General features: G+C 35.3%; 1 long non-coding RNA gene across 1 annotated transcript in view; it reads right to left on the reverse strand.

Annotated features, from left to right (window-relative positions):
• Positions 1–19,540, reverse strand: part of LOC137210786 (uncharacterized) — a 457,872-nt gene extending 438,332 nt beyond the window's left edge. The window contains exon 1 of the long non-coding RNA XR_010936727.1: positions 19,447–19,540. This is a non-coding gene — a long non-coding RNA (uncharacterized lncRNA). The remainder of the gene's footprint in view (positions 1–19,446) is intronic.
• Between the last annotated feature and the right edge of the window lie 249 nt (positions 19,541–19,789).

The following is a 19,789-nucleotide window of genomic DNA, read 5'->3' on the forward strand; positions in this document are numbered from 1 at the left end:
ATTATTTCACTGCTATAAGTTCCACACCTAGCATCTTTTATTCTCAAATATTTGTTGAATGAAGAAATAAATGAACATATGAATCCAGCTGGAAATATTCAAGAAAATGTTCATTGGGCTAGTGAATTTTGCTATAAGACTTGAAGAACGTGAAAAATTCAGAAAGGAAAATTAGTAAAGTTCAAATGGAAAAATCTAGGGAAGAGTGATTTATACGATGTACTGAGTTATGTGGTATATAAAGGATATATAATGACATCATCCTAAAGAAGTAGGTTCGAAGCAAATCATTGAAGGTCTTATATGCTGAGATAAGGAGTATATTTTACCTAATGGCCTCATAGGGTATTCCCATATGATGTTCTCAGAGTCTTTAATGTGTCTATACCATTGTAACTCTCTAAGGGAGAGTTGTGGTAGAAAGAATCTAAGGTGGCCCCCAGGATCCCCACCTCCTCCTGGTATTCATATCCTTGTGTAATTCCCTCTTCTTGAGTGTAGGCAGGGCATGTCACTTGCTTCTAACCAATAAAACATAACAAAGGTGACGGGATGTGACTTGTGTGGTTACTCTACATAAGACTGTAGCATAGGTCTTGCTAGGGGACATTGTCTCCTGTTGGATTTGATAAAGCCAGTTGACCACGTTAGGAAGACTCATGTGGCAAGTTTTGAAAATGGCCCCTGGAGACAGCCAGCAAGAAACTGAGGCCCTCCATACAACAAGCCACAGGGCCTGAATTCTGACAACCACTTGGAAGCAGATCCTTCCCCGGGAGAGCCCTGAGATGATATCACAGTCCTGAGTGATACCTTGATTGCAGTTTTGTAGGAGACCCAGCTGAACTATGCCCAGATTCCTGATCCACAGAAACTGTGAGATAATCAATGTGTATTGCTTTAAGCCTCAAAGTTTGTCGAAACATTGTTATGCAGCAATGGATACTTAGTACATGGTGTTATGGGATAAATTTTGTCCACTCAGACAATTCATCTGTTGAAGTCCTAATATCCAGTGCCTCAAAATGTGACCATATTCTGGAGACAGGGTCTTTATAGGGGTAATTAAGTTACAAGGAGGTCATTAGGTTGGACCCTGATTCAATATGACGTGTTCTAATACGAGGAGGAAATTTGTCTCAGGCATATAAGGAGGGAAGATAATGTGAATAAAAAAGGAGGAGGGAAGATAATGTGAACACAAGAGGAGAAGGCAGTCACCCACAAGACAAGGAGAGAGGCCTCAAAAGGAGCCAACACTTGCCAACCCTGCTTAGACTTCAAGCATCTAGAACTATGAGACAGTAATTTTTAGTTGTTTAAGCTACCTTGTTTGTGGTACTTTGTTACTGCAGATCTAGCATACTAATACGCAGGGGTTATATTAGGTAGCATCCTTTTTTTAAGGAACATCTATTACCCCTTGAAAGACTACTAATAATCTGAGGAACCCAGTTTAAGGGACATTGCTGTGGGTAACGGAGGCGATGAATTGTTGACCAGCCCATTAAAGCTAGTTAGGCGATTTTCTCTGTATTCTGTTTTTCCCCTCAGTAAAGATATAATAATTATATCCTCAATGAGGATATAATATTCCTCAATAAGGATATGCTTTTTTCACTCTCCTTTTCTCACTGGGTCTTTAATCTATTTCCCTTGAAGGATTTGCCATTACCCATTTCTCAGAGCTACGCTCAATGTCAAGACAGTTACTAAAGTTACTTTGCTTATCCATTATATTTCATAAAGGATAATTCTTAAAAAACTATAAAATTTAGTTTAAATATTGTAAGATGCAAAGAAGAGTGAAGTAAAGCCATTTTAAACAATTAAGAACACTGGTTTCTTCACGGGGAAACATGAACATGTGTATATAAAAAGAGAAACAGTGATGTTTTTAAATGCACTGGATATTGGGTTTGGCAATATCACTCAGTAGTCTGATGTTTGGAGAAACTTGATTGAAATTATTGCAAATGTCTTATGTTTCCCCTTCATTTCGGTTCAGATCAAGGTTGTGTATTCTCTGATGTATAATAAATGTCAAAGTGCCTGTGGGTGGTTTTTAGACAATTAATGTGGTTTTCAAATACTAATTGCCAAGTTTTGGTTGCAAAACTAGGCTTCTGAGACAGGGTTCTCAGAAGCTTTGATCACATATTTTTAGCTGGATGTGTTTGGAATGGCTTGAGAAGTAGTCATTGCTTACTGGGGGTTCCTCTCCATCTCCCTGACAGCCATCCCCTCCTCCTTCATGATTTAGTCCTTCCTATGAACCTCCTACATCAGGCTCATGGTGTCCTTTTGTTGACCTCTGATTGGTCCCTAATCTTAGTTATCAACAGGTATCAATTTATAGGTTATTGTGCTGATCCAAGGTATTATTTAATCAAAGAAACACACCCTCTGCTTTCTTTGCTTAGGAAGAAATCCAGCTCTGTCCTAGAGAAAAGGATTGTACTCTATGACAGATTCCTTACCTTCTATTAAGTTTTTATTTATTTATTTTGTCTGTGCTGGGTCTTCATTTCTGTGCAAGGGCTTTCTCCAGTTGCCGCGAGCGGGGGCCACTCTTCATCGCGGCGGTGCGCGGGCCTCTCACTGTTGCGACCTCTCCCGTTGCGGAGCATAGGCTCCAGACGCGCAGGCTCAGTAGTTGTGGCTCACGGGCTTAGTTGCTCCACGGCATGTGGGATCTTCCCAGACTAGGGTTCAAACCTGTGTCCCCTGCATTGGCAGGCAGATTCTTAACCACTGTGCCACCAGGGAAGCCCTAATAAGTTTTTAATTATTCAAATAAGGTTTCCCTATTCATCACTTCCCTGAAAGAACTCTCCCCAGGCACCAATGATCTCCTAATTGCTAAATCCAGTAGACTCCTTTCAGTATCCATTGTATTTGGTGTCTGAGCCATTTGCATCTCTGAGCTATTTGACATCTCTGAGCTTCTTTCTTTGGCTTAGTGATACTGCTGCCTTAGTTCTCCTTTTATCTTTTTAAACCTTCTCAATATCCATGGTAAGATTCTCTTTCTCAGCCTATTCTTTCAAACTATTAATGTGCCTTAGATTTTCTCTCCTAAGAAACCAATATATTCTGCAAGCTTTCATAAGATTCTCATTTAATTCCATTATTCCAAAGACAGCTATATGATAATTATACGATAATTCCAAAATTTATATCTCCAGCTCAGGCTACTCTACTGAGGTCTAGACCTGTATGGGCCCAGGAAGCTCAGACTCCCCATCTCCAAAACAGAACTCATCAACACAGCTTCCCCTCCCTACTTGCCATCAAACCTGTTATTTCCCCTGCAATCATTATCTTGTCATCTCAATGAATTATTCCAATATTCTTTTTAGGACCAAGGAGACATTCTATACAAAACTGTTTGCATCTAATTAATCACCTTCATAATTTTCTTGTCCAGTTTATCACTCTCCACCGCTGCTTACTACCTTAGCTGAAGGCCTCACTATCACCCACCTGGATTACTGCAATCATTTTCATCTAAGTGTTCTTCTGCAACCAGTCTTGGACCAATTTGGTTCATCTTGTATACTACTGCCAAATAACCTTTCTAAAACGTAATGCTTATATTATATTATTGCTTACATATTACCTAAAGAGCTATTTATATTATAACAGAACATCACTGATGACCTGGCCCTTGCCTTCTGTTCTGGCCTCATCTTCCCCCACTCTCCTGCCACCTTTATTCCCATACGTTCTACCCTCCAGCCATACACCCTTTTCTTGTTTTTTTTTGTTTGTTTTTATATCCCCTTCATACCCATGTTTACTCTGCTTAACCTCCTGGAAATCCCTTTTCTTGGACGTGTCCATTTTTATATATCATATGCCTGAAAAACTGCTCATCACTGTGCATGACTTTGCTTAAGGAGGTGTTTTTTTTTTACTGCTTTCTGAAAGCACTAGGTAAAATGGATCATTTCTTATTGGGACCCACTAAATATTTCTATAACAGCATACTTTATTTTATTACACTTCACTTTATTTTGCGTCCCAGATACTGCATTGTTCATTAATTGAAGGTTTGTGGCAACCCTGAATTGAACAAGCCTATTGGCAGCATTTTTCCAACAGCATTTACTCTCTTCATATCTCTGTGTCACATTTTGGTAATTCTTGCAATATTTCAAACTTTTTCATTATTATTATATTTGTTATGTTGATCTGTGATCACGGATCTTTGATGTTCCTACTATGACTCACTAAAGGCACAGGTGATGGTATTTTTAGCAATAAAGTTTTTAATTAAGGTACATACATTTTTTAGACATAATGCTGTTGCAAACTTAATAGACTACAGTATCTCCAAGGCTGTATAACATAATCACTCTAAACAGTTCTGCTGAAGGTATGGTACATGGACAAGCATGACCTGGGAGGGTGTTAGAAATCCAATTCATCCCCAGTGTACTGAATCAAAGTCTCCATCAGGGAGAACTTAGGACTTGGTGCTTTAATAAGCTCTCCAAATCATTCTCATGCTCACCAAAGTTTGATGTGCTGCCCTGCAAATTTGTTGCTAGAAGTTTAAAAATTAGAGATTTAATATGGCAGGTAGAAGTATGCTATTATGACGACCTGAAAGATCATGGCCATTGGAGGACCCAGTGAGAGAACTACTCTCTAGCCAAGAAACAAAAAGTTATATCAAGAAGGAAAAAATAGGCTGATATACATGATTTGGCTCAGTTCCTCTCTCCCTGACAAAATTAGAGTGGATTCCTGCTATGTGCACATTGAAAAGAGAGTATGCCAAGCAGTTTCTGGGAGGCCTCTGTTCTTCTGCAAAAAGAAAATAGAACAATTTCAGCCCGAGCTGTTGGAGGTGGTACCACTGCCAACAGAGGATCCAGAGATACATTAGCCCAAGATAGAGCTGAAAGTGCCTGCCCAGCCTTTTCCAAAATTTTGCCCATGCATATCCAGTGAAGAATGGGAAAAACAAAATATCTACTCTCAGATACTTCTTTCTTAAAAAAAGAACTCTTAAATGTTTACTATAAGCTTGTATAGAAATACTTGTCAAGAACTTCCCAGTAGTGTGAGAGAAAGTAGTGACGGTCAGGACGAGTCAGATGAAGAAGTAAAGTGGTACAGGAAATTTCCACAAATCCAATTGCCTAGGGGAATTCATGAAAGATAACAATAAATATACATTTAAAAAATATATTATATATTCCACTGTAATAAATGTAAAGTCGTTAAAGATAAGAATGATGGCTTTTCATCTCCAATGAGGAGTACAGTTCCTTGGCATATAGTAAGCACTCAATGAAAGCTTGTTGAATGAATAGTGAGAAAGATTTTTCTACCAGCATGAATCATAAAATTATCAAATTTTAGAGGCAAAATTGTTTCTGTAGAGATGATAATCTGTTAGCTAATCTGAATATTGCTTTTTACAATCTACACACCATGTCCAGCTTAACTAAATTATTTCTTACTATTTTAAAAACTCATCCAACATCACTCCTGGCAATACTATGTTTTTAAACACCAAATGGACAAACTGGAAACATAACTGTCCTCTAGTTCCTATGAGTGCTGGCCTATGCACTGAGTGGTCACCTACAGCCTTCTGCTTACATTCTATTGTGTTCAATTATCTGAAATGTATCTATCCATGCATAAAATCATCTGTGCAAAATAATTTGATTATTGAACTCACAATACAGAAATTTATAATTTTTTAAAATGCATACAATTCAAAATTTAGCTGATGTCAATACTGTGTTTCTAATTCAAAGTGATAGCCTATTCTGCTATAATTTAACAATATAGCAATTATAATTTTCATTTCCTCCTATAAGGCCCATCTGTGGACATTTATGTTTTGATCTGATTACCCAAAACCCAGGCATGATACTGTCGTGAGCCATGGAAATAAAATATTCTATAAATTATCTATTTACAAATTTAACCCTTTTAGAGATAAATGAACATAGAGGCTCACATTTTCTCTGTTCCATTTATGTCATCATTTTTTAAATTAATACCAATCTTAGGTGCCCCTTTTTATCTTTTCATCCCTAATTCCCTAGCTCACAAAGGCTCAAAAGTATTCAGTGTTTGGTTTGCATTAGCCATGCTATCAGAAAAATGCTGGCTATCTTATTATATGCTCGTGCTAAAGATGGAACAATTACTTTTATGACTTTTTGTTGAGCAGTAAGAGCCATGAAAGCTGTGAACTAAATGACAAGAAAGTTGAAAAACTGTGAGACATTTAAGTCAGTGAGATATTTAAATGTCTTTATTAACCATGAAAGTACTGGGAGAAAAAGAGTAGATAAAACTTCACTGATAAACTTGTTCAAAGACACTGACTTCCCCTCCACAAAAAAAATACATTTTGTGTTTGTGTATATAAGTATACATTTTGCATTTATACATGCACGTATACATCTTTACACATACACTGTATATCTCCCATCATGGCTGATATCTTGTCTTTGAATTCTACTTTTGCCTTTACATTTGTCTCTGAGTTCCTCTAGGACAGGGAATATAGGAATGATGTTTTCCATTTTATTATTTCAGGTTGCTTAAAAAGTGCCCGACACTTAACAGTCACTCAGTAAATATCTGAAGAGTTAATTTATTAGAATTATGATAAAACAACATTTAATTTAAGCATAAATCTACGTATATTATATATGGTATATTGGTTTTAAGTCAGAATTGTGATACAATTTACTACAGTTGTATGTGGTAAATATATATATATATATAAATATATATATTTCAGTCTCTTGAATAGTCAGTGAGTTCAGATAAGGCCTGCCTCATAAAAATTGAATTATTGGAAAGATAAACACTTTAAAATAGCAGTTTATGAACTATAATATGCTTTTATGACATACTTTTGATCATAAGTCTTTGATCAATAGCTTGATCATAAGTCTTTGATCAATAGCTTATCTCTCAATTATAACACCATGTCTGTGGGGAAATACAACCAGCTTTATGGTGATGCACTCTGAGGTGTGGTTTATTAAAAATCATTGTGAAAAAAATATGGCAACTGGATTATTTATGTTGAATCTGTAAAAGCTGAACATTTAATTCATTAAAAATAGTAACTAATTTTGTTGTGGTGAATACAGATGTATATCAAACATTATCCTATTGTGTTGAGAGAGTTAATAGAACAATTTACTTGAAAAAAGTGATTATTTCATTCCCAAATTCATTTTGTAATTGTATTTCTAATAAGCAAAGTAGAAGGAAACAAATGGTGCCTAATAAAAAGAATGACAGGCTTAAGATGAAGGATGCTACTGACTGTGACTCTTAAACCACTCAAATGTCCAGGCTCACATGAGGAATTTGATGCAGAGGGAAAACACATTTCTTTATAACGTTCAGATAATCATACCAAAGCCTTGGAGGAGAAACTCATTATTTTGTCTGTCTAATAAGAGAATCAGCACCCCAAATATTAGGGAGAATATTCCCCCATCCCAACCTTGGAATTTGATTTAGAGTTGCCATGCATTTATAGACCGTACCATTACTTAGTTGATTAATCTAGATGTAGACACTTGATCCAAATTGAATCTATTTCATATTCCTGACAGTAGTAAATTTGTTTCCTGTCTACTGAAAAAACTAGAGCCCTTTGCTAGGGTTATTTTTCCTTTTTAATGTGGGACTAGAGATGAAGCACATCCCAGGATGACCCTACTGTACTATCATTATTCCTAAATGAATCATGAGGCCACTGAAGCAGAGAGACACAAAGTAACTTATCCACAGATCACATCTCTAGTAAATGCTGGAGCTGAAGTTCGATTCAAAGAGCCTCCAGATTCTGACAATCACCATATTCTGCTGGCCCTTAGTGCACGGTTGTCTTACTGTGCATGATATATGCAGAGACTCTTTAATCCATCCTTTATCTCAGGTTCAAATCATGAAATAATATAACCTATACAGAATTCACAGGGTAGCAGAAATTTGCAGATGAATTCTCCAATCCCTGAGTACTCCTACCTGCAGAGGTCTTAATACCAGACTCAATTTCAGAGCAATAAAAGATGCTTTGGAAGAAGGCATTTATTGAACAGCACATCTTGTGCTTGCAGTGTAATACTGTCTTAACATCTAAAAATTATTTGCCTCAGCCTTTCTCATTATTTCTATTCTTCCTATTTCAATCTGTAACTTCAACCTCAGTTGTCATCTCTTTGGTTTTTCTTTATAGCTTCCGTGTAACACCTTTAAGTCTTAAAGGGTCACCGAAGAGTGAATTGGACCTTTCTCAATTTCCCACTCAACTTGTCTAAGAAAGAATTACACCTTTGCCACATCTACACAATGGAACTGCAGCAACATGACACAATTGATGAGTGTCTTACTAAGGACTTTTCCTTGAAATGAATTTTGCTGAAAAGTCTGGACATTTTTACCTCTCATAGGTTTTGACTAGCTTTTCTGAAATTGCCATATGGCTACACAGTGCTAGTACAGAGTTTGAGAATTTATTAGGTACCTGTCCTAATCTTAGTTTCAGATAATCAGGAAACAGAGCAGTTATAGTTCACCTATTAAGAGGTAAGAAAGAAGCAATGGAAAGGTCAGCAATTTTCTGGAATGAAATTCGGGAAATGAAAAAGACACAGAGCCCTAAGAGTGACCTAAATTTCAGAGGAGACCAGCTGTAACAACACCCTCACTGTCATCCCACTGAGAGCTAGTCAGCATGCACACATTACACCAGCCCCCATCCCACCCTCACCCCTTAACAGAGCAAATTTATTCGCACTGTCTGTATCATCAACAATGATCTAGTCAGCCATTGCTTCTTTGGAGAAATAATGATATAATAAGCAGTGGGTGGAAAATTTGGTAAGAACTGTGGTAATTGTAGTATTCATAACAGAAGATGGTTCCCATTGCTTCTACCAACAGGTAGAGCCCATTTGAACCATCCTTCCAGCCATCATTTTATTTATTTTTTTATTCTTTTTATTTATTTATTTATTTTTTGCGGTACGTGGGCCTCTCACTGCTGTGGCCTCTCCCGTCGTGGAGCACAGGCTCCGGACGCACAGGCCCAGCGGCCACGGCCCACGGGCCCAGCCGCTCCGCGGCACGTGGGATCCTCCCGGATCGGGGCACGAACCTGTGTCCCCTCCATCGGCAGGCGGACTTCTCAACCACTGCGCCACCAGGGAAGCCCCAGCCATCATTTTAATTCTAATTGCCTTACCCTCCCTACGAATCCTCTACATGATAGACGAAATTAATAACCCTTCCAGGAAGCTATACTGGAAGTAACTTTATTTCTACTCCTGATTCATCACAAAAGTTCTGGTTCCTTGTGATAAATTTCTCAACTGCACCATTCCACTATATATTTTTTTCATTTCTAAAACTTTTGCTACATGTTATTATAAAAGATACTTTTATAATTCCTTATAGATATCTCCAATGATTATTAATTCATCATGAATACAAAGGTTATTAAGGTTATTAACTTTAAAATACATTTGTTCTCACTATAACGAATTTTATCAATTACTTTTGGCTGACTGAAAATGAAATTGCATTCTGGCATCTATATCTACATGCTGATTTATTTTTCTGACTACAAGTTACTCTCAGTATATTCACAGGATCTCATTTATTTTTTTATTTCCCTTCCAGTTATCCATAAGTGAACTGTCATTTTGTAATATCAGAACTCTATTTAGTATTTGGTCACCATGAGAAATGTATGCAACATATATATATATATATATATATATGTGTGTGTGTGTGTGTGTATGTATGTATATACACATATAGTAACTAACATCTGTCAGTACTTTATTCTTCCTCATCTTATAGCCCAAATAATAAATAATCCACTATGATCTCTCCAACTCTCACACAGTGTTGTCGTCCTTCATTCCCAAATCATAGTTATTGGTTCAATGACTCAATCCCAGAAGGAAAGAGAGCTTTAGCTGCAACATCAGTTGGTAGCTTGCCTCGTTTCAATGCCATACATAAAAACCATGTATTTCTTTATATAGAATAGGCTATATAGCCAGTCCTCAGAGAACTCTATGGGTGACATAGAATTAAAGCATTCTTTCTTCCAGTTTTATCATTGGAAGATACTCAAAGGGAACAAAGGAAGAGTTCCATATTATGTTGAATTGGGTTTCCTAGAAAGTGCCCTCTGAGCACAGGAAGCTAGTATTTGTTAAACACCAGCTGTGAGCCAGATACTGGGAAAAGTGCTTTATAAAGGCACTTAATCCTTACTACAACTCTTGAAGAAAGAATAATTATTATCCAAATTTGACATATGGAGAAACTGAAGAATACAGAGGTTATGTTACTTGCCCAATGTTATAACACTAGTACATGGTAAACGTAGTATAAAACCCATGCAGTTCAACATCATAGTCTGTATGTTTTACGGAAAAACTAGACTGTTTTATGAACTTTGAACTTGAGTCCTAATGAAATTAATTTCCAATTGCCTTTGGAATGGTGCTATAAAAGTGTTAGAAAGAATACTTAAACTTTCTACTTATGGTATTAACAGTTGAATGGGTATAACAGGCATTATTGTTTGTCTAACCACAAATCTATCTCCAGATATACATTTTCTCACTTGTCAGTCTTCACTATAGGACCTGCCAAAGCTAATTACTTACCCCACCACCCTTCCAGTTTACATTGCATCCACCACCCTTCCAGTTTACCTTGTACCAAGAAAGAGCATGTGACACAGTTTTGTCCAATAATGTACAATTAGAAGTTACAATGAGCTTTGGGGGATGTTTTACTTTTTCTGGTAAAAAAAATGATACAGAAACAGGATTCTCGGAATAGTGGAATAAGAAGCTCAGCAAATTCTCTCCACAAAGTGTGTTGATAAAATTGGACAAAATTGTCAAGAACAATTTCAGTTCTCTGGAAATCAACCAAGGGCATACACCAGATTGGAAACTTTAATTCGAGAAAAGCTACTGAAATGCAGATAAAAACAATGGAACTTTGGGCTGTTTTAGCCTGAAATTGCTCCTATCCCAGCCCAGGTGAAATTGCACCTCCTGCTCCATCAGTTCAGTTGTTTAACCAGAATACTGGCAAGCTGTGAAAACACCTCTGCTGCCAGAGGGCACTGTCTTGATTTGGAGCAAAGCCCATCCCCAGGGGTTGTTGAAACAATAGTACTCCCAGTGGAAAAATTCAAGGGAAACCAACATCACAATAGTCAGAGGTTTCAATACCATTTATGTCAAGCAACAGAACGGCACACTAGCCAGAAATTCAGTAGTTATATCCAGAAAGTAAGCAACTCTATTGAGTCTTGATATACATTCACACATCTTTATGGTCTGGAAGGCTGTACATATACCCAAGAGTACGTACACAGGGAGGTGCCTAGTTGTCTTTTGACTATGACTAAATGTTAGACCTGCTGGGGAGAGAAGACATGAGAAAGCCTAGCAGAAAGTAAAAGCTAGGGCACACTTGTAAACTACCTAAACTCTGAATGCATATCCTAATCCACACACAATTCACTGTCAAAGGATGGAAGATTTATAGACTCAAGATTTATTTGACCAATCATTGTCGATCACTGAGCTATGTTGATTCATCTCTAGGGTGTCAAGCTTAGAAATAAAAGAAAAACATGAGCAGAGACATCAGTGGCCACAGTCTGAGGAAAAGAAAGACTCTACACAAGTAGTTCATACAAGTAACTAAACAAAAAATTTAAAAAGAAAATAAAATATCAACAACCCCTGAGAAGAGGGGCTATCTGATCTAGATTTGCTACAATGTAGTTTCCAAGATTGCAGTCAAAAATGGGAGACATGCAAAGAAACAGGAAAGTGTGATACATGCACAAGACAAAGAAATAACAGTCAATAGAAACTGTCTCTGAATAGGATGTTTAACTTAGGAGACTCCAAAGCAGCTACTATAAATATGTTTAAAGAACTAAAGAAAACGATGATGACAATGACACATCAAATAGAGAATGCCCATAGAGGTAGAAATTATAAGAACTAATTGGAAAGTCTTCAGCTGAAAAGCATAATAATCAAAATTTTAAAAAAATCACTACAGAGATTCAAGAGCATAGGTGAGGTGGAAGAAGAAATTGAATTTTAAAATAGGTCAGTAGAAAGTATCTAATCTGAAAAACAGAAAAAAAAAATACAAATAAAACACAGAGCCTTAAAAACCTGTGCAAGGCCAGCAAACACATCAATATGTGAAAAATGTGAGTCATGTAAGGAAAAGACCAAAAGGGCCAGAAAGAATATCTGAAAAAATGAGGTCCAAAATATTCTTAGATTTGATGAAAATTTACTTATCCAAAAGCTCAACAAACTCCAGGTTGGATAAATTTAAAAAGATCCATACCACACATATGAAATCACACTGTACAAAGTTAAAAACAAAAAGAAAATCTTGAAAGCTGAAAAAGGAAAATAATTGATCACATAGAGAGGAACTGCAATGAGATTAACAGCTGACATTTCTTTAGGAAAAAAAGTAGAGACCAGAAAGTGCTGTGATGACATATTCCATGGACTAAAAGAAAAACAAAACAAAAGTCTGTAAACTAAGAATTCCATATTGAGCAAGACTATTCTTTAAAAATGGAAGTGAAATAACTCATTCCAAGATATACAAAGACTAAGATAATTTCTTGCTAGTAGACCTGCCTTATGAAAAAAAATAATGAAATTCCTTCAGGCTGAAAGAAAACAGTATCACATAGTAACATGAATTGACACATAGAAATTTTTTTTTGAAAAACACTGGTAAAGGTAACTATGCAGTTAATATAAAAGGCAATATATGTTTTATTTCTCTTAATTTTTTTAAATTATGTAAAACAATTATTTTACAAATGGCATTTTGGGTCTCTAAATATAAAAATGTAATGTATATGACAAGGTCATCATAAAGGAAAGGAGAGAATAAGCTATGTTGGAGTATAGTTTTATATTTTACTGGAATTAAACTTCATTAATTAAATTGATAAAGTATTAATCTAAAACAGAATGTGAAAAATAAGATTCATATTGTGATCCCTACAGAAACCACTAAGAAAGTAAGTATGTTTAGTAAGATGACCAAAAAAGAAATTTAAATGCTATACTAGAAAATTTCTATTTAACACATAACAAAACAGTAAAAGAACAGAACAAAAAAGAATGAAACATATAGAAGGCAAATAACAGTCATAATCATATCAATAATTACTATAAATGTGAATGGATTAAATCTTCCAAAAAAGACAGATTGTCAGACTGGATAAAATAAGATAAGCAATTATATGAAATCTACAAGAGACACTCTTCAGATTCAGTGACATAAATAGGCTGAAAGAAAAGGGACAAAACAGGTATATCATGCAAACAATAACTGCAAGAGATTTGGAATGACTATACTAATATCAGACATATAGATTTCAAGACAAAATTGTTTCTAGAGACAATAGAAAGATTAATCAGGAATATAACAATTAAACATATACACATCTGACAATGCAATCCCAAAATGCATGAAGAAAAAATTGAACTTAAGAGAGAAATAGACAATTTATAATAGATGGACACTTCAATATTCATTCTCAACAACTGGTAGAACAGCTAGAAAGAAAACTGTCAAAGATATAGAAGACTTGAATGAGATTATCAATTAATTGGACCTAACCAATATCTATTGAACACTTCACCCAACAATAAAATACACATCTTTCTAAGCACACATAAACATCTCAAGGTAAGCAATATGTTAGGCCATAAAACAAGTCCAAATAAATATAGAAGGATTGAAATCATACAAAGTATATACTTAAACTATAATGTGAACACATTAGGTAAAAAAACCAGAAAAATTGGGGATATTCACAAGTGCTAAGAAATTAAACAAAACATTTATAAATGAAAAAATAAAAAGATAAATTAGAAAGTTTCTCAAACTGACTGAAAATAAAAAACACAATGTGTCAATTATGATATGCAATTAAAGCAGTACTTAGTTGATATATTTAAATGTCTATAAAAGAAAAAAAAGATCAAAAATCAATAATGTGTTACTGTGAAAACAGTTTCTCAGTTCCTCAAAAATTTAAACAGAGAGTTAACACATAACCTAGCAATTCCACTCCTAGACATTTACCCAAGAGAACTGATAATGTGTTTACACTAAAACTTTAACACAAATGTTTAAGCAGCAATATTCACAACAGTGGAACGGTAGAAACAACCCAAATATCCATCAAATGATAGATGGATAAACAAAATGTGATATATCTATACAGTGGAATATTATTCAGCCATACAAAGGAATGAAGTACAGATACCTGTGACAACATGGACAAACCTTGAAAATGTTATGCTAAGTGAAAAAAGTCAGACACAAAAGGCCACATACTGTATAATTCCATTTATATGAAATGTGCACAATAGGAAAATCCATAGAGATAGAAAGAAGATTAGTGATTTTCCAGGGACTGTGTAGAGAAGGGAATTGGGACTGACTGCTAATAGATTTGGTGCTTATTTTGGGATGACAGAAATGTTCTGGAATTAGATAGCACTGATAGTTACATATTATAGTGAATGTGCTAAAACCCACTGATTTATATACCTTAAAGTAGTAAATGTTGTTATGTGAATTACATCTCAAGAATAAACCCAATAACATAATAATCTGCTTAAAAAACCTAAAAAAGAAGAATATTAAACTAAAGCAAACAGAAGAAAATAATAAATATTAGTGTGGAAATCAGTGAAATAGAAAACAGAAAAGCAATTGAGGAAATTAATAATACCAATATTTTTTTAACTATCAAAAAATCTGACAAACCTTTTGCTAGACAGACCAAGAAAAAAAAGGAAAAAAAAATTGGCAATGAAAGAGGAGACATTATAACACAGCTTAGAGAAATTAAAAGGATTTTAAAGGATGTCATGAACAACTTTGTCAGATTAGACAACTTCAATGAACTACATATAGTTCTTTAAAGATACAATTTACCAAAACTGATTCAAGCAGAAGCCTTAATACACTTAAAATAAATAATGATATTGAATTATTAATTACAAATCTTCTCACAAAGAAAAGCTCAGGGCCAAGTGGCTTAACCAAGCAATTCTGTCAAATAGTTAAAGAAGAAATGATACCAATCCTTCATAAACTCTTCCAAAAAAATAGAGGAGGTGACACTTTCCAAATCCATGAATTCAATATTGCCCTGATACCAAAAGCCAGCCAAATAATAAGAACACTAGACATCAATATTCTTCATGAATATTGACATCAAAGTATATTCTTAGCAAAATAGATTGTAGTAACATATAAAAAAAGATTATACACTCTGACCCAGTGGAATTTATCTCTGGGACACAAGATTTGTTTAGCATCTGAAAATCAATTTAATATACCATGCTAATAGAATAAAAGACAAAATCATTCAATCATCTCAATAGACGAAGAAAAAGCATTTTTAAAAGTCTAACGTTCATTCATGATTTAAATTCTCAACAAATTACAAATAAAAAGTACATCCTCAACTTAAAGGCATCTATGAAAAACCTATATCTATAATCCTATTTAATGGTAAAAGTAGAAATGGAAGTAACCAAAAGGAGTTTAAAAAAAAAAAAAGATAAACAATACCAAACCAGGCAAGAACACAGTGGACAGGCAAGAACACAGAGGACAAGAAAGCCAAGATTAAATTTTTTTTTGAGCAAAGAATTATTGCTTCACAAGTCTTTTAGCATGATGGATACTTTCTTTGTGTGTACCCCCAATTTCTACCTTTACTAATATTTTTCATTAATAATAAATTGTGTGTAAAAATGTTTCTATTGATAACTTGCATTAGACCACGTACTTTATGTTGGGTTTTGCTTATTCATAATAATATATTTTTTTACTAAACTTACTGCAGTCTTTTGATAGTTCCTTTTAAAATCAATGGCAAACATTGGTAAAGTATTTGACCAGGATAGCTGCGCAAATCATGGCTGTAAAACCAAAGCAATCCAAGTAGTATATGTGGGAACTAGGTCTACAATATTATCAAAGACTGATTCAACCTGCTATCTAAGTGCAGATAGCTCTGGTTTTGAATCGAGATGTTTTTAATACCTATGTTACAAAGCGAGCTATCCACAGATGCATCTCATATATTGTCCCAAATGCTTAACATTATGACCAACGCAAAAACTGATTTCATTCTCCCCAAAATTATGTTCAGATAAACAAGCAAATAATTGTTTAGATATTCAATAATATATTAAATTTTGGAAACACATGAAATCTTTGAAGTGAGATTGAAATAAACAGGTGATTTTTAAGTAGGTTAAGTGATTTACATATGAAAATCCACTCTCAAATTTCCCAAAAAGTCATTCAAATTTCAAGTCATGACTTTAAAAACAGCAGACTTTAAAAATGCAATGATGTTTATTATACAATGACTATAAATCAGCTTTTATATTCATTTTTCACACAGGTATATCATATTAATGTTATTTTATTATTTATACAAAGATTAGTTATAGTTACTAAGGCAAACATAACTTGGAAAATTTTGATTTATACATTTAGAAAGCTTGCCTTAATGTTCTATTAATATAAGATTTTGCAATTAATTCCCAAAACAAAAAGTAAATAAAATAAAAAGGCTCTGCAAAAAAATTTTAAACTCATAATTCACTTGTAATGGGTTTTCTCTGAATGTGTGGTTTTAAATTCAGTGAAAAAAATTTTAAATGCCTAATTATGTACACTTTTATGAACTTGTTCTCATTATAATAAATGCAACAGTTATACTTTTCCCTTTAAATAAAAATCAATTCCAAAATTTAAAGGGCCAGACTATTTAGTACAGAACTCCCAAAAGAAGCTCTGTGAATCCATGGGAAACAGTGATGATGCATCATTATTGCACAAAGCCTTGAATACCCTTTCACCCATTTCTTCATTTTACTTCAGGGGCTTCATCAAATCCTTGTTTCTCCATTATGCTTTCTTTGATTTCAATAGCAGGGAGCAATAGTTCCCACTCTCTTCTTTTAGAACGGCATTTGTTGCTTCTTCAAGGCATTTATCACTTTGTACTTTATATTAGTTCCTTCTAGAGTTTAGAATTCAACTCTGATACCTCTACAACACCTTGCAAAGTGATTTGCGTACATGGTCAATAATATTTGTTGGACTCTAATGAATAATTTGCTATATTCTGCCATCAAACCCTGTGTTCTTAACTTATTTGACAAACTCTTACAATCTTCCCTCAATCCCCTGATCACCAAGACAAACAGAATCCCATGTCAATTGTAAATCCCAGTACTTAGGATACTGTCCTATTTATTTACTACTACATAATATATGTTTTGAATGTGATAACATATGTTTTGAATGTAATAACTTTCCATTATTTTGCCCAGACAGAGCAATGAATAATTTCACTTCATAAGGGAATAGAGCCATTAAAATTCCAATCAAAATCCAAAATTTTGTCCTGTGAAACTGATAAAATTAAAATATACAAATGCAAAAGGTCAAGGATAGACAAGATATTCTTGAAGAACAAGGTGAGAAGCCCACTGTACTGATCATGGAAACTTATAAAGTTCTGGTGATGAGGACAGTGTGATATTGGTGCAAAGATTACATGGAAAATAATAAATATGCTGTAAGGTCCACAGATAGATGCTTGTTTTATTGCAAAGGTGTGTGATAGAACGTGTTACCAAGGTTATTGCCCCAGAACCACACCATTGCCCCTCTCTCTGGGTAAACTTGCAGAAAAACAAAACTAACCATATCCTCTGGCTGTGTTTACATCACAGGAACAAGAGAATCTAACCACAAGAAAACCAGAGCATGCTGGTTCAGCTCGAAAAGTGGGACAAAGGTTGCTCTGCAGGTCATTACCATCTCATTATAATAGTAAGATCTCAGCCATCCCACCATGACAGTTCAACCCGCTTCTGACCCAGATGCCAAAGGACCATACAAGGGCAGAAAAGAGGCGGCACCCCAGTTCCAGGAAGAACACCACCTTTTCCCATAAAACCATTTCATATGCCTCCCCCCCTTAAACCTTACCTTTAAAATCTTGCCTTAATCTCCCCCATCTCCTGACCCTCACCCAATGTGAAGCTGGGTTTCGGAACTAAGTTCCCACTTCTCCATTCTCTAATCATTGAATAAACTTGTGTTGTTTCTATCTCAGTATAGGTTTCTTTATTGGCTGTGGGAACCCAAGCTAGGAAAAGGAACCCTCCCCACAGGGTTAGTGGGCTTCGGCCAGGCTAGGGCCCAAGTAGGGGTACATATGACAAATTTGGTAACAGAATACATGAGTATTCACTAAAATATGCTGGCCCTCCCTGTAGGAAGATAATATGTATGCAAAACTGTTGAACTGCTGGCCATGTACTAGCTTTGGGCAATGAAATACGTGAAGTTAGTATCATACCAGGCCAAAAGCTTTAAGAGCCTATGCATGCTTCACCCCCTCTCCCTTCTACCACAAAGACTAGCAATGTTCCAGATAGAGGTTGTAGCATAAAGCCAGAGCCCAGCCATAAATGAGGACTAAACTTTGTGGTTTACCGCTACTAGGACTTGGGGATTATTTGATGCTATAGGAAAACCTAGCCTTTCTAAACGATAGAAGTTGCACTGTAAAATAGTAGAGAAATTATCTACAGTCTTTTCAGTTAATTAGCCTGAGATAAAAAATAGCTCCATATGTAAAATAATCTTTAGGAACCCTCTCCTACCTCACTCACATCATACACAAAAATTAATTCTATGTGAGTTGCAGGTTTACAGCAAAACAAAATGCTTTTAGCAGATAATCTAGGAGTATATATTTATGATGCTAGCATAGTGAAAAGCTTTCTTAGAAAAACACAAAAAGCTTTATCTATAAAGGAAAAGACTAATAAATTGGCCTACATAAACATTAAAACTTCCCTCATCAAAATATACTATTAAATGCTCGAGTTAAAAAAAAATGCAACATATACAACTGATGAAGGGTTTTCAAACAGAATACATGACATTTTTTAAAAAAAAAATGGACAAAATCCTTAAACAGCCACTTCACCAAGAGTTTATCCATCCAAGTGGCTGACAGACATATGAAACAGAGCATAGCTTTATTAATAATTAGTGAAACACAATTCATATCAAATTATAACACCATTACAGACCCACCAAAGAAGCTAAGATGAACACAACAGACAATACCAAGTGTTAACATAAAAATGAAGCAACTAAAAACTCCCTTAAAGCTGTAAATAGAACAACCGCCTTGGAAAACAGTTTGGCATTATGGGCTGAAGTTAAAAGGTACACATATTCTCTCTCCCAGAAAGTCTATTTTGAGGTGTACCCTCAGAAAACACATACCTTTGCTGGACTTGGAGATCTGCTGCCAAGACCTTCCAAAGGAGGATCTGCCGCCCAGAAGCACCCAGTGACTCAGCAAACAGCCTCCAGCTTCCAGCTCCTTCATTATAAGCTTCAGCTGCAGAGAGCTCATCAAGCCAAGCCGCTCCCTTTCCAGGGTAGCGGTTCCTATCCACACCCAGTTAGTGGGTGAGGCAGAGCTCAAAGGCCTGGCCATTTGAGCCTTATGTACTTGCTCCAGACATGCCTTCCAGATTTTCCAAAACACTGTCAGGCCTATACTTCATCTCAGCTTCTTTCTTTGCCCAATCCTGCTTCAATCCCCTTTCCTTTACAGGTGTTA

Source organism: Pseudorca crassidens, chromosome 2 (assembly GCF_039906515.1).
Source record: "Pseudorca crassidens isolate mPseCra1 chromosome 2, mPseCra1.hap1, whole genome shotgun sequence".
NCBI classification, from domain to species: domain Eukaryota; kingdom Metazoa; phylum Chordata; class Mammalia; order Artiodactyla; family Delphinidae; genus Pseudorca; species Pseudorca crassidens.